This window comes from Notamacropus eugenii, chromosome 4 (genome assembly GCF_028372415.1).
Source record: "Notamacropus eugenii isolate mMacEug1 chromosome 4, mMacEug1.pri_v2, whole genome shotgun sequence".
Taxonomy (NCBI): domain Eukaryota; kingdom Metazoa; phylum Chordata; class Mammalia; order Diprotodontia; family Macropodidae; genus Notamacropus; species Notamacropus eugenii.
Window position 1 is genome coordinate 299,555,119 of NC_092875.1, and position 15,932 is coordinate 299,571,050.

Below are 15,932 nucleotides of genomic sequence, written 5' to 3' on the forward strand. Positions count from 1 at the left end.
TCTTAGAAGAAGAAGTGATTTCAATTAGAGGAATCTAATAGTGGAATGATATAACTCAAGAAGCAGCCAATGTTCAATCCATGGGTGTGCTTCAGCCAGTGCTAGAATGCTAGATGTACTATTGCATTTTTTTTGTCTTTGAATGCCCACCACCTGGAATTCTTATGTTTGTGTATACATGTGAGTATGTTTGCATAAATTTGTACCTACTAAAAGTTAACGATATTTTTGCTTTCTACCAAAAGAAAGAATTAGAAATAATAGGTAGATATTTCAAGAAAGGCAGATATTGTCTCAGTACATTGGAAACACTTCAAAAAGAACTCTCTAAAAGTATAGTCAAATACTTCAGGAGGTAGTGAGTTCTCCATCCCTGGGCATTTTTCATGGGTATGCTGGAGAATGATAAAGTTACCTGTGAGACTATATGAATTCAGAGGTCTCTTGTATCTCAGATTCTAGTGATTCTTGGTGTGTCCTGAAAACAGGATCAGAAAAAATTGGAAGAAATAGGAAAAGATCAATTGATAACTTGTTGTGATGTGAGACAAAGATAGTGCTCTTAAATAAAAGCAATATAAAATTCAAAGTTTTTTTTTTATATGGTGTCAATTTTACATAGATTTTATTCTCCAGGACAAGAATTGCATTTCAACTTGTTTATGGTACTAATAAAGTGCATTGTTGTTCACTTCTCTTCCTGTGCACACATTGAAGTATTCAGAATGCCGAGATTTACACAGTAGCTTAAATGTTACTTTTAAACTGCTACTGCCTTGGTTACAAATTTGAGTGCTTCAATTTGTGGAAAGTAGTATAGAATGCTCTTTCTTGTGATGTGTTTAGTCCTCCTCTTCAATGGTGGGCCCAGAAGAAGCACCTCTAGTTCAGGCTGCTCCATCCCTTGGGAACCCACCAGGCTTGCCTCCTGGCATGCCCCCTGCTCTGTGGTACAGCTTAATCATGATGGGGTTGCAGACCTTCTCCAATTCTTTCTGCTGATACTAAAATTATTCCTCCTCAGAAGTCTGGGTCTTATGCAGCCAGTTGATTATTTCATTATATTTGTCAAGGATCTTCTGTTTGTCTTCATCATTAATTTTGCCTTGCAGTTTTTCATCCTCCACAGTAGCCTTCATGTTAAAAGTATATGATTAGGGAGAATTCTTAGAAGACACCTTGTCTCTCTGCTTCTCATCCTTAGTTTTGTATTTCTCAGCCTCTTGGATCATATGCTCAGTATCTTCCTTGCTCAGATGTCCTTTATCATTGGTGATGGTGATCTTGTTTTCTTAGCCTGTGCTCTTATTCACAGCAGAAACACTGAGGATGCCATTGGCATCAATGTCAAATGTTACTTCAATCTGAGGCACATCTCTGGGAGCTGGGGAGATTCCTATGAACTCAAATTTGCCAAGCACGTTGTTATCCTTAGTTATCCTCTCTCACCTTCATCAACCTGAATAAGCATGCCAGGCTGGTTGCCAGAATAGGTGGTAGAGGTTTGTGTCTGCTTGGTGGGGATGATGGTATTATGTTCGAACAGAACAGTCATAACTCCACCAGTAGTTTCAATTCCAAGGGAAAGAGGAGTGACATCCAACAGTAGCAAGTCCTTCACTTTCTCAGATTTATCTCCAGACAAAATGTCAGCCTGGAAAGCTGCACCATAAGTGACAGCCTCATCAGCATTGATACTCTTGTTGAGCTCCTTGCCATTGGAGAAGTCTTGCAGCAGCTTTTGGATTTTGGGAATTCGAGTGGAACCACCCACCAGAACGATGTCATGGATCTGTGATTTATCTAGCTTGGCATCTCTTAAGGCCTTTTCCACAGAGTCCAGTGTGCCACAGAAGAGATCAGGGTTCAGCTCCTTGAAAGAGGCTCAGGTGATTGAAGAATAGAAGTTGATACCTTCATAGAGGGAGTCAATCTCAATACTGGCCTGGGTACTAGAAGAAAGGGTACATATTGCATGTTCACAAGTGGGGTGAAGATGGTGAACAGCCCTCTTGTTCTCACCGATGTCCTTTTTGTGCTTTTGCTTGAACTAGTCAATGAAATGGTTGACCATTTGGTTGTTGAAGTCCTCTCCATTCAAGAGGGTGTCCCCAACTGTAGACTTGACCTCAAAGATGTCATATTCAATAGTAAGAATGGAGACATAAAAAGTACCACTTCCAAGGTCAAAGATCAACACATTTCTTTTGACACCAACCTTTTTGTCCAAGTCATAAGCAATAGCAGCAGCAGGCTCATTGGTGATTTGGAGCACATTGAGACCAGTGATAGTTCCAGAATCTTTAGTAGCCTGATGTTGGGAATCATTGAAATAGACTGATACTGTGACTACTGCATTTGTGACAGTCTCCCCAAGATAAGCTTCAGCAATTTCTTTCATCTTGGTCAAGATTATAGAAGATACTTCTTCTGGATAGAAACTTTTGGTCTCCTCTTTGTACTCCACTTGGACTTTAGGCCTGCCTGCATCATTCACCACCATAAAAGGCCAGTGCTTCATGTCTGATTGTACAGCTGCATCATCAAATCTGTGACCAATAAGATGTTTGGCATCAAAAACTGAGTTTGTGGGGTTCATTGCAACTTGATTCTTTGCAGCATCACCCATTAAACATTCTGCGTCAGCAAAGGTGACATAACTGGGAGTGGTCCTGTTTCCTTGGTTGTTAGCAATGATCTCCACTTTCCCATGTTGGAAGACTCCCACATGGGAGTAAGTGGTGCCAAGATAAATGCCACCTGCGGGTCTTTTCAATATGATTGTTGAGGAGTCAGAAGTAGTAGCTGATTGCTGTGAAGAAAGAAGGGCTGCTGCTGCACTGGGTAAAAATTGAAAGTTTAATCTATATTACTAAATCCTTTATAAAACTGGTTATAGATACAGATATATATCTGAATATAGACAAATTGATAAATTTAGTTTTCATTTTTCACTTTCCTATTTCAATTTTTTTTCTTTCCAATGAAAAAAAGAAATATGGAAAGTGTGACTTTATAGACTGGAAGTTCCCAAAATGCATAGGAAGTCCTTGCATCACATGGAATTATATTTTTAAAAGATATGGAATGTTGGTTTTATTAATAAGAAATTTAATGCTATTCAGTTGGAAGTCATTAGAGACATACTATTTTTGTACTTATTTTTTTGTAATTATTTGAGTAGAAGAATGTGCCATACACATGAAAGTTCTTTTTTTCTTTCAATATTTTCCAGAAAAATCTCAATCCCCCATTGCTACAAGTAGAGGGGAATTTGTTCAGTTAAATTTTGGCATGCTGAATAGATGGAGACCTCACAGATGGAAAGTGGTTCACATAAGTATAAGCACCATCAAATTTTCAAAATCAAGTTCACATATCAAATGGGTTGTAATGCAATTAAAAATAGAAAAGGAACAGTTGAATGGAAAAGAAAAGCCTTTGTATCAAGGCTCTCTGATAAATGTTTTATATCCAAGATAGATAACAAGTGATTTAAATGTATGTTATTAAGAATTACTCCCCAATAGCCAAATGATCAAAAATATGTACAACAGATTTTTTAATAGCATTAATGCACTGTTAGTGGACCTGTAATTTAATCAAAACATTCTGAAAAGCAATTTTGACCCATGCCTCAGCAAGCACTAAATTTTGCATATCCATTTATACAGCTGCAGCATTTCTATGACTATACCTCAAAGATATCAAAGAGGAAAAAAAGGATCCATATTTAAAGCAGTTATTTTCTTAGTAGACAAAAATCTGATGCTAAGGGCTGCCCACCTAATGAAGAATAACTAAAGAAATAATGGTATAAGAATGCAATGGAACATTATTGTACCATAAGACATGAAGAAATGGATAGTTTCAGAGAAAATAGAAAAAAAAAACCCTATGTGAACTAATAAATGAAGTGAGCAGAAGAACCAAGAGAGTAATTTGTATACTACTGAAAACATTACAAGCAGAAAAAAAAAGTCAATGCAAGGATATGTGATCCTAAGGGACTGAAGAAGCAGCATACTACTCACTTTCTGACAGAGAGATGAAAAATGGAAAATATGTTTTTGCACATGGCTGATGAGAAAATTTGCTTTATTTGACTATGCATATTTGCTACAGAGATTTTTTTTAGTTGGGAAGGAGAATTGAAGGGAGAATAAATTATTGTTAATTAATTTTTAAAAAGCTAAACTGCACTAGAAGAACACAAAGGTTACATGATAAAATGAGAAAGCACAAATTTATAGTCCAACTAGCTTTTGTTTTTCTTTCTTTCTAGTTACCCATGCAAACTGACCTATATAGTATGAGTAGTTTCAAGGCTGCCTCTAAGCCCAAATAACCCATCCTTGTCTCAACTTCTTAATTGTTATCATCAGCAGAGCTGAGCTGAGGGGGCCCTGAGGAGAAGAGGCATTTTTTCTTCTCTTTTTAAAATATTGCTGTGTCCTATCGTGGGGAAAATAGAAGAGTGGTTAGTTAGAGCATCCTTCCAAATATATGCCTTCTGGCCCATTTATTTTATTCCACTTGACCTTCTTACAAGTATTAGTTGAAAGGACCACACTTAGGATAGCAGTCTAAGACTCTAATTCTTTTTTTTTTCATTTTTAATTATTTTTTAATGTTTAACAATCACTGCCATACAATTGAGATTTTATCCCCCCCACACCTACCCCCCACTACCCTCCTCCCTCCCCATGACTGCATACAATTCTGTATAGGTTCTACATATACTTTCCAATTGAGTACATTTTCACTATAGTCATGCTATGTAGTCGGACTAAAATAAATGGAAGAAATCATATAACAAATCAAAACATGATACACAAAAACATACACATACACAAACATGATCTGCTACATTCTGCGAATGACTTCCATATTTCTTTCTCTGAGTGTGGAAGGCATTTTGCCTTAGAGAACCACCACTGGGATTTTTTTTTTTTTTAAGAAGTTCTTGCATTATTACGAAATTCCAAGTCTAACAGAAAAAACTCTCGCACACTGTGGTCGTAGCTGTGCACAAAGTTCTCCTGGTTCTGCTCCTTTCACTCAGCATCAGGTCATATAAGTCCTTCCAGGCCTCTCTGAAGTCTTCTTGTTCATCATTTAAGACTCTAATTCTTGAGAGAGAATCAGAAATTTAGGACTTGAATATTTTAAGGATTTTTTTCTCATGACATGAACTAATCAGGTAATTACTCCAACCTTTAGTTCATTTTTTTTCTGACTGTGTATGTGTGTATGTCTGTGTGTGTGTGTGTGTGTGTGTGTGTACAGACAGCTTTCCAACTTGTTTTCTTTTCTTTCTATGTCAGATAAGTTAGAGACATTGAAACATGTCAATGTTAGAAGGTGTACCACTAATTTTTTTAAAATTATTTTTTAATGTTTAACAATCACTGCCATACAATTGAGATTTTATCCCCCCCACACCTACCCCCCACTACCCCCCTCCCTCCCAACGACTGCATACAGTTTTGTATAGGTTCTACATATACTTTCCTATTGAGTACATTTTCACTATAGTCATGCTATGTAGTCGGACTAAAATAAACGGAAGAAATCATATAACAAATCAAAACATGATACACAAAAACATACACATACACAAACATGATCTGCTACATTCTGCGGATGACTTCCATATTTCTTTCTCTGAGTGTGGAAGGCATTTTGCCTTAGAGAACCACCATTGGGATTTTATTATTTTTTTTTTTTAAGAAGTTCTTGCGTTATTACAAAATTCCAAGTCTACCAGAAAAAACTCTCGCACACTGCCATTAATTTTTAAGATGAAAATGCTCACGATTCTGACAACTAAACTTCAGAGACTAGACATCCTTTACATGAGGTATACAAAGGGCCAATGAATCTCTAATGGGATCTCCTCAAAGTTCTCCTTTCCAGGCATTGTGTAGGGTTCCCATCTTCTCCCTACAAATGTATAAATGCTTGAAATAGTGCAAAGATTTTAAGTGCATCTATAGCAAATAAATCACCTAATGAGAAATAGTAATTAGCAACTGTGGTAAAGAATTAAATTGATTCATAACTACTCAGTTTGATGGGCTACTGAAAGAGACAAAATTGTGTGTCTAAAGGAAGAAAACCAGGATAATATGCTGCCTCTGATATTAAGAGGGGATGGAGTATCCAGTAGAAGCTGATGGCGAACTATTTTGAGAGGGGAAGGGAGACCAAAGAAAATGGGGTCAAAAAACTCAAGCAACCAAGCAAGCAAATAATAACAACAAAAATCACTCGACTTGGCAATTAGAGGCACTGAAGATTTTACACAACAGCTTCTTATTTCTCTGCATATGATTTCTTTAAAAAAAAAATTTATAAAATTTATTTTTCAATTCTCAACATTCAATTCCACAAGAATTTGAATTCAAAATTTTCTCACTATCTCTACCCACCCCTACCCCAGGACAGCATGCACCCCATCCACCTCTTCCTCCAGTATGTCCTCCCTTCTATTGCGCTCCCTTCTTACATCCTTTTCCCCTCTATTTCCTGTAGGGCAAAACAGATTTCTCTACCCTACTGCCTGTATATCTTATTTCCCAGTTGCATGATAAAACAATTTTTAACATTTATTATTAAAACGTCTACTTCCATATTCTCTCCTTTTCTCCCTCCCCTCCCACCCTCATTGAGAAACAAGAAATTCAATACAGGTCATACATATGTAGCCATGCAAAACACTGCCATAATAGTTATGTTGTGAAAGATATTTCCCTCTTTCCTATCCAGCCCTCTATTTATTCCATTCTCTCCCTTGACCTGTCCTCTCACAACAGCATTTGCTTCTGATTATCCCTTTCCCCAATTTGCTATCTCTTCTATTATCTTACAGTTCCTATCCCCTTCCCTCCTACCTTCATGCAGGGCAAAATAGATTTCCATATCCAATTGAGTGTGTTATTCCCTCCTTAAGCCAAATTCGATGAGAGTAAGGCTCACTTATTTCCTTTCATTTCCTCCCTCTTTCCCTCCATTATAAAATCTCTTTCTTGTCTCTTTTATGTGGGATGATTTGCTACATTCTACCCCTTCCTTTCTCTCATTCCTAGTACGTTCCATTCAACAGTAAATTTTATTTTTAGGTATTCTCCTTTCATATTCAATTCACCCAGTGCCCTCTCTCTATACATACATACACAGAAACACCCATGTACATACACAAACCTACACATATATGCTATACACATACATACATACCCATACACAAATATGTGTGTGAGTGAGTGTGTGTGTGTGTGTGTGTGTGTGTGTGTGTGTGTAGTACTGGCTTGATAATTAAGTATCTACATATCTATACATATGCACATATATATTTCCTCATGAGTTCTCATGAGTTACAACTATCATCTTTCCATGGAGGAATGTAAACAGTTCAACTTTAATGAGCTCTTTAAAGCTTCTCTTTCCTGTTTACCTTTTCATGTTGCTCCTGATTATTGTATTTGAAAGTCAAATTTTCTATTCAGCTCTGCTTTTCTCAACAAGAATGCTTGAAAGTTCTCTATTTCATTGAAATTCTATTTTTTTTCCTTGAAGTATTATATACTCAGTTTTGCTGAGTAAGTAATTCTTGGTTTTAATTCTATCTCCTTTGACCTCTGGAATATCATATTCCAAGTCCTTTGATTCCTTAGTGTAGGAGCTTGTAAATCCTGTGTTATCCTGGTTTTATTTCCACAGTGCTTGAACTGTTTCTTTCTGGCTGCTTGTATTATTTTCTCCTTGATCTGGGAACTCTGGAATTTGGCTACAATATTCCTAGGAGTTTTCCTTTTTGGGGGTCTCTTTCAGGAGGTGATCAGTGATTTCTTTTCATTCTATTTTATCCTCTGGTTCTAGTATATCAGGACAGATTTCCTTGATAATTTCTTGGAAGATGATATCTAGGCTATTTTTTATCATGGTTTTCAGCTAGACCGATAATTTCTAAATTATGTCTCCTGGATCTATTTTCCAGTTCAGTTGTTTTTCCAGTGATATAATTCATATTGCCTTCTATTTTTCACTTTTTGATTTTGTTTTATAATTTCTTGATTTCTCATAAAGTCATTAGCTTCCATTTGTTCCATTCTAATTTTGAAAGAGTTATTTTCTTCAGTGAGCTTTTGGACCTCCTTTTCCATTTGGCCAATTCTATTTTTTAAGGCATTCTTTTCTTCATTGACTATATGGGCCTCTTTTTCCATTTGTTTTAATCTATATTTAAAGGAATTATTTTCTTCAGCATTTTTTGAGTCTCCTTTAGGAACCTGTTGACTCATTTTCCATGATTTTCTTGCATTGCTCTCATTTCTCTTCCCAATTTTTCCTCTACCTCTCTTACTTGTTTTTCAAAATCCTTTTTGAGCTCTTCCATAGCCTGAGATCACTGCATATTTTTTTTTGGAGGTTTTGGGTGTAGGAGCCTTCACCTAGCTGTCTTCCTTTGATTGTGTGATTTACTCTTCCTCATCCCTAAAGAATGGAAGAAAAACCTTTCCACCAAGATAATAACCTCTTACACTCTTATTTTTTTCCCCTTTGGGGCATTTTCCTAGACAATTACTTGAACTTTGAGTCCTTTGTCAAATGGAGGGGTTACTACTCTAGACTTCAGAGGTTTTGTGCAGCTGTTCTTGGAGATCTCTCTAGGTACCTCTAAAGTTTTCAGTTCCTCCAAAGTGGCATAGTGAAGGGAGAGGTGTTTAATCCTCTCCTGGCCTGTGCTCTGGTCTGTGAGGAACTAAAAGAACACTTTTCTGCCCTGGAATTGTGAGTAGGATTCCCTTTGCACTGCCACCTTCAGCTCTGCCACACAAGTGTTCCTCCTCACTTCAGGGCCTTCACTCAGAACTGAGACCCAATTTAGTCACTTGATTCTCTCATGGTCTGTAGGTGGAAAGCTCCAGAAGTAGAAGCTGCTGCTGCAGTAGCTACTGCCATTGTGGGGCCAGAAGTGGGTCCTGATCAAGCTCCCCTCTCACCTGGGTAAAAGACCTTTCTCACTGACATTTGAAGGTATCTTTGGCATTTGTGGATTGTGAAATCTGCAAACCACAGCAGGTGCCCATGATGCAGTGCCCTGAAACCTGTTCCAGTTCCATCTGTGCCAGCATGACCCATACTGGGCTGTGTTCCACTCTGAGCTCGGTGCAATACACCCTTCCTGTCGGCCTTCTTGGTTGTCTTGGGCTCAAAAACTGTTTCATTCTGTCATTTTGGGGCTTCTGCTGCTCAAGAATTTGTTTAGAGTCATTTTTTCAGGTTTTTAAGGACTTTAGGGGGATAACTTGAGCAGGTGTGTGTTTCCACTCTGCCATCTTGGCTCTGCCCCCTCTATGGATACTGTTTGATTTGATGATCTCATCATCTCCCACAGGTCTAAGTATTATCTCCACAAAAATGATTTCCATGTCTACATGAAGCTGTTATAAAATTCTGACAATCTTTTGCCCAATTCCCACCCACATTTTTAGATCTCCACACAAAGCTACACTTTCCTTTCAGAGCTCTAAAGGCACCCTGTTTGTCCATATGTCTTCAATTCTGACCAGCTCAAGACCCCATTCAGGCATATTTTTCCTTGTTGTTAACTGCCAATGATTAATAGTGATTATAGTGTAATTTAACTATTCAACAATAATTTTATTGAACTGATGTATCAAAAATTAGAAAGATTCCTACACCAAACTGGAGAGGCAACTTTCTCCCATCTTTTAATTTAGTCCTTGGAAAGTGATGCATGCAATGTAAAGCAATTTCTGAAGAGCATTTTCCTCACCAAGTTCTTTTTTTTTTAAAGATGAATTTTATTTTAAGGTTCAAATTATTTCCCTTCATCCATCTCTCTTCTGCCCATTGAGAAGGCAAAAAATTTATTATTCATTTCCCATATGAAGTCACACTAAAATATTTCCACATTAGCCATTTTCTGAAGTAAAAAGAAAGAAAAAACAGCATATGCTTCAATCTGGATTCTGAGACACTCAGTTCTCTATTTGTAAACTGATAACAGTTTTCATCATAAATCTTTTTGAATTGTGCTTGCTCATTGTGTTGTTCAGTTACTCAATCCTTCTAAGTTGCCTATTTTACAAATTTCTGTTACTGTGTACATTATTTTCCTAGTTCTGCTTGTTTCATTTTGCATCAAATACCAGTTTTCCAATGTTTTTCTGAAATCATTCACTTGATCATTTCTTAGGGCACAATAGTACTCCATCACATTCCAATAACATAATTTCTTGAATTGAAAGGTCTTCCTTCCACTTCCAATTAATTGTCACTACAAAAAGAACAAACGTGAATATTTTTTGCACATAATTGGTGCATTTTCCTTTTTCTTTCATTTCTTTAGGAGTATCACCTCATAGTGATATTTGAAGGGTCAATTTTATAGTCCCTTGGGCATAGCTTCAAATTGTTCTCCAGAATTGTCAGACTGGTTCAAAGCTCTACCAATAGTATATTGGTTCACCTTTTATTCCATTGTTGGGGGACAGCTCTGGACCGGGGTCCCCCGTGAGGACCGTGAGACGCCTGAGGGTCTGAACCTGCCCCCTTGTGGGGTACTGGGATGGCCCTGGTAACAGGCTGGCTCCACCCACGGGGAGGCACTTGGGAGGAGCTCGCCCGCCCATGGGAGGTACGGGGGAGGAGACAGCGGGTAATAAAAGGGGATGACCACGAGAGCTAGAGGAAGAGAAGAAATGCAATAAAGCTTGCTGACTGCAACTCCTTTCGGGTGCTCTGCCTGTTTATTGCCCTCCCCCAACCGGGAGAGGGACCGGAGACGTCCGAAGACCAGGGATAGGTAAGTAGAAGGCGAAGGCCCGGGAGTCGCCCCGGGCATCTGGTGCCCCGAACAGGGACTGCCTTAGGGAGAGGAGAATCCGCCTTGCCCCGCAGTAGTAGCCTTGCTCCGCTACTGCAGGAAGATTCAGGCAGTCTCAGTATTGGGAAGTGGCCAGGATGGGCCAGGGAAATAGTTTTCCCAGTTTAAAGCCCGAAGATAAAGGAGTACTTGCTTGTCAGCTGTATAAGCTTTGTAAGATCTATGGGATTAAGCCCCACATTCGGGACTGTAGAGCATTTGTGGAAAAGATCTGGGATGTCTCCCCTTGGCTAGAGCATTGTGGGTTACGCCCAGCTAAATGGGGCATAGTGGGACAACAGATGGTTGCCTATGAGAGGGTGAACCCGGGTGTATTAACAGAGGAGGACTTTACGTTCTTTCAAGTGATCGCCGCACTTTTGTGCTCGGATCCCCGTCCCCCCTGGCGATCAAACGGCGAGACCCAGACAGGGCAGTCCCTTCAAGGGACGACAGAAGAAGAAGAGGAATCCAATGAGGATAATCCCAACCCCAAGCCTTTATATCCATGGGGTATGTTAAGAGAATGTGCAGGCAGGGACTCTAGAGCCCCAAGGGGAAGAACAAAGGGAAAGTTTGATGAGGAGGGAACGCCCAAGAGGGAGTGGAAAGCCCCCGAGACAAAGGGAAAGTCTGATGAGGAGGGAACACCCAAGAGGGAGTGGAAGGTCCCCTGGAAAGCCCCCGAGACAAAGGGAAAGTCTGATGAGGAGGGAACGCCCAAGAGGGAGTGGAAAGTTCCCAAGACAAAGGGAAAGTCCAATGAGGGAGGAACACTCAAGAAGGAATGGGAAGTCCCTGAAACAGCAAGAGAGGGCTGGGGAACTCGCAGGAAGAAGTTTCAACGGAATTTGGGAACTCCCAGTCCTCCCGAGGTCGGGCTGAATGCCCTCTCCTTCTCCCCAGCCGCCACATCCTTGTCACAATCATCACAAGGAGCGCGGTCATTTACCTACGGGTGGTCTGGGCCCTTGGAGCCTCTGAGTGTACTCACTCAGAGCCTATCCGCAGCTTTGGCGGAGGGACAGGAGATAGATTTAGAGGAGTGGGAGGGGGCCGGCTCTTACCCTGTCATTGTGGAGCGGGATCCGATGGGAAACGAGAACCGTTTCCATCGACCGGTGCCCTTCAAATTATTGAAAGAACTGAAGGAGGCCATCTCCAAATACGGCCCTTCATCACCTTATGTGAAACATCTCCTTGCGAATACCACAGCCACTTGGCCGTGGGCCCCAGCTGATTGGAAGGAAGTGTCGGGGGCTATTCTTACACCAGGGCAGGTAGTGGCTTATGGCGCCGCCGTTAGACAAGAGGCGCTCAGATATGTCAAGGAACACAATATTGCAGAGACAGAGGACGCTGTGAATATGATAACAGGGGCAGTGCCATACTCGCAGCTTATTGACCAGCTCCAATTCGATCCTCGGGTGATGGCTGCAGTTCAGTATTGTCATATTAGGGGTTTTGCCAAGATTGACGCCCCGGGGACTATGAGGGAAAAGTTGGTAGGGCTAAAGCAGAGGGCTAGCGAGTCCCCCACTGATTTTGTGAGTCGGGTCCAGCTTGCGGTCCAGCAGTCTCTTGGCTCGGGACCAGGAACGGATTCCCTGATAACTCAGCTGGTCCGAGATGGCCTGCGTCCTGAATGCTCCCAAGCCCTAGCGGGCTTGGGGCCTCTCGCCTCCCTTGAGGAGATAGTAGAGAGGCTGTTAGACATTCCACCTAAAGACACCCACCAAGCCATGGTGATGGCGGTGGCCCAAGGGGTGACTCAGGTCCTTCAAGGTACCAAGGCCCAGAAACAATGTTATCGCTGTGGCCAAATGGGGCACTTTAAGAGCCAGTGCCCTGTCGCTAAAATGGGAGCATTGCCCACCTGTTTTCGCTGTGGGAAACCGGGCCATATTGCCAAACATTGCCATCTAAAGCAGCAGCCTCAACCACCTCGGTCGGGAAATGGGAAAGGGGTCCTCCCTCGGGGGGCCCCCTGACCCCAGAAACAGATCTTCCCAGTGGAGGCTGTAGGCCCTGTCCCTGCCCCCCAGCCCGGGAATTCTGCACCCCTGTCATATCCGCAGCAGTACCAACAAGCCCTCCAAAAATTACAACCTTAGTATGCACATCTGCCACGGATCCCTCAGACACTGATTTAGTTATAAGGCCTTGGCATACTGAAGGGATTGATGTGCCCCCCGCTCCCTTTCCCCGCTTGGTGGTGGGACCCTCCGGCTATGTGCCATTCATAGTCCATACTCAATTGTTGTCCAGCGGGTCCTCCACGATTTATTTGACTAACCCGCATTGTTATCCTATAAATATTGCCCCAGGGACTCCCATTGGGAGGGGTATCTCCCTGCCTTGTATTGAAGAGCCTGAGCAGAACACCCATCAAATTAATTGGTGCTCTCCCATTGTAGGCGATCGCCCCATGATACAGATTCTGGTTGAAGGGCGTCCAATCATGGGTCTGCTCGATACTGGAGCAGATGTGTCAGTTATCAATGCATCCCAGTGGGACCCCAGTTGGGCGGTGAACGATGGTGCTGCCCAGGTTGCTGGAGTAGGGGGTGCCAGTTTGGCACTACGGGCTGCTAAACATTTGAATTGGACCTTTGAGAATCATCAGTGGTATTTTAGGCCTTTGAAATTGACCGACCTTGCCTATGCCCTTTGGGGGCGCGACCTTCTTCAGCAACTTGGGTTACACCTTACCACCCCAGAACACCTTCAATTAAACATTCCGGGGCCACTGTGACGGTGAGCAGCCCGCCTATAACATGGAAAACCGAGACCCCTGTGTGGGTTGAGCAGTGGCCCCTAACCCCTCAAAAGCTCACCGCCTTACGCTTTATAGTTGCTTCCCTTTTGGAGCAGGGCCGCATTGAGCCCACTACAAGCCCTTACAATTCTCCTGTTTTTGTTATAAAAAAGAAAAATGGATCTTGGCGCATGCTCATAGACCTTAGAGAGATTAATAAATGCATGCTGCCTATGGGGGTGCTACAACCTGGTCTCCCTAGCCCTGCTGCGATCCCCCGAGATTTTAGTATGACAATTATTGACATCAAAGATTGTTTCTATAGCATTCCCTTACATCCACAAGATAGAGTCAAATTTGCCTTTTCCATTCCCTCGGAAAATCGCCAGCAGCCATGTGAAAGGTATCATTTTACCGTGCTCCCTCAAGGGATGGCAAACAGTCCTATTATGTGCCAAATGTATGTCCACGCCATCCTCTCCCCACTCAGACAGTGTTTCCCCAAGGCCATTATCATTCATTATATGGATGACATTCTTATTGCCTCACCTAGTCAGGATTCCATGATGGCGCTTACTCAACTTATGGTCGATACCTTAGCTGCCCACGGGCTGACTGTGGCTCCAGACAAGGTACAGACTACACCCCCTTTTCAGTATCTTGGCCATGAATTGAAACAAGGACGGATTGCTCGCTGTCCTCCGAGCATTGATCTTTCTCAGCTCACCACTCTCAACGATTTTCAAAAGCTGATTGGCGCTATACAGTGGATGCGGGCAGTTACCCCTATCCCTGATGGTGAATTATACCCATTGTATGATTTGCTGCAAGGGGATCCCGCTCTGCTTTCACCCAGACATTGGACATCCGAGGCCTTAATGGCAGCCAAGAGCATCCTCAACAGATACTCCACAGTTGTTGTGCGGCAGGAACCCAACCAACCCATTTATGCCACTATATTAAAAGCCAGTACTTTCATTGGGTGCCTCTATCAATCACATGGCATTTTGGAGTGGCTGTACCCCCTCGCAACAAAAAGGCCCTTCCACATAAATGGCGAATGGTCGCCCAATTTTTTCTTTTAGGTGCCAAGCGCTGCCTATTGGCTTTTGGCAGATTTCCCATTTTGAATTTAGAGGCATCAGAGGAAGCCTTAAGGTGCTTCTCCGATGAGATTCCAGAATGGGCCTCTCTTTTATGTATGTGTAATACCATAAAGCTTCCGCTCCCCCCAGCGCTTAGAGGATGGGAAGTCCTTCCTATCCATATGCCTTTTACTATTGTATCTCTACAGCCAGTTACGGGACCCACTGTTTTTACGGATGCTACTAAAAACCATAGGGCTGCGGTTTATATCCCTTCCAGGCAATTCCTTAAGGTGTACACCACCAAGCATTCCTCAGCCCAGAAAAATGAATTGCTGGCAATACAATATGCTCTCTCCATATTACCTAATGAGAGCTTTAATCTTGTTACTGATAGCTTGTATTGTGCAAATGCTATTGCTGCTTTACCTTTTGCCCTCATTAATCCCCGTGCTTCAACTATAGCTCAAATCCTATATGATATTCAAGAGTCCATGTTACAACGCTCTACTCCTCTTTATGTATTGCATATTCGCTCACATATGTCCACCATAGGACCCATTTATCAGGGTAATGATATTGTAGATAAAGCCCTTATATTCCCTCTGCATTTAGAAGCACAGGCAGCCCATGATAAGTATCACCTATCTGCCCGATCTTTGCGACGCCTTTATGGATTGTCCAGAGAAAACGCTCGCCAAATAGTCAAACAGTGTATCAATTGTGCCCCATTTCGCCCTCTTGCCCGAGACACCACAATTAACCCCCGTGGTGATCTCCCTAACGATCTTTGGCAAATGGATGTAACACATTTTGGTAAAGTTCTTATACATGTTTGTATTGATACGGCCTCCAATTTTATTATGGCCTCTATACAGCCTAAGGAAACAGCCCGTGCAGTGATCGACCACCTCTATGGTTGCTTTGCCATGGTTGGGGTGCCTCGAGCCATAAAGACAGACAATGGGCCAGCTTATATTTCCTCTGCCTTTGCCACCTTTTGTAGAGAATTTTCTATTATTCATATTACTGGCATCCCATATAATCCCACAGGTCAGGCCATTGTTGAGCATGCTAACCGCACTATAAAAACTCTTCTGTTAAAACAAAAAGGGGGAGTAAGGGTGGTGGGGCGCCTCTCCCGAGGTGATCTGGCACAAGCCGTCTTCACTCACAATTTTTTGCAAATCCGAGA

The 15,932-nt window shown here is 41.8% G+C and overlaps 1 pseudogene; it reads right to left on the reverse strand.

The window, feature by feature from the left end:
- Window positions 1-842: 842 nt before the first annotated feature.
- Window positions 843-9,230, reverse strand: LOC140502516 (heat shock cognate 71 kDa protein-like; annotated as a pseudogene).
- Between the last annotated feature and the right edge of the window lie 6,702 nt (window positions 9,231-15,932).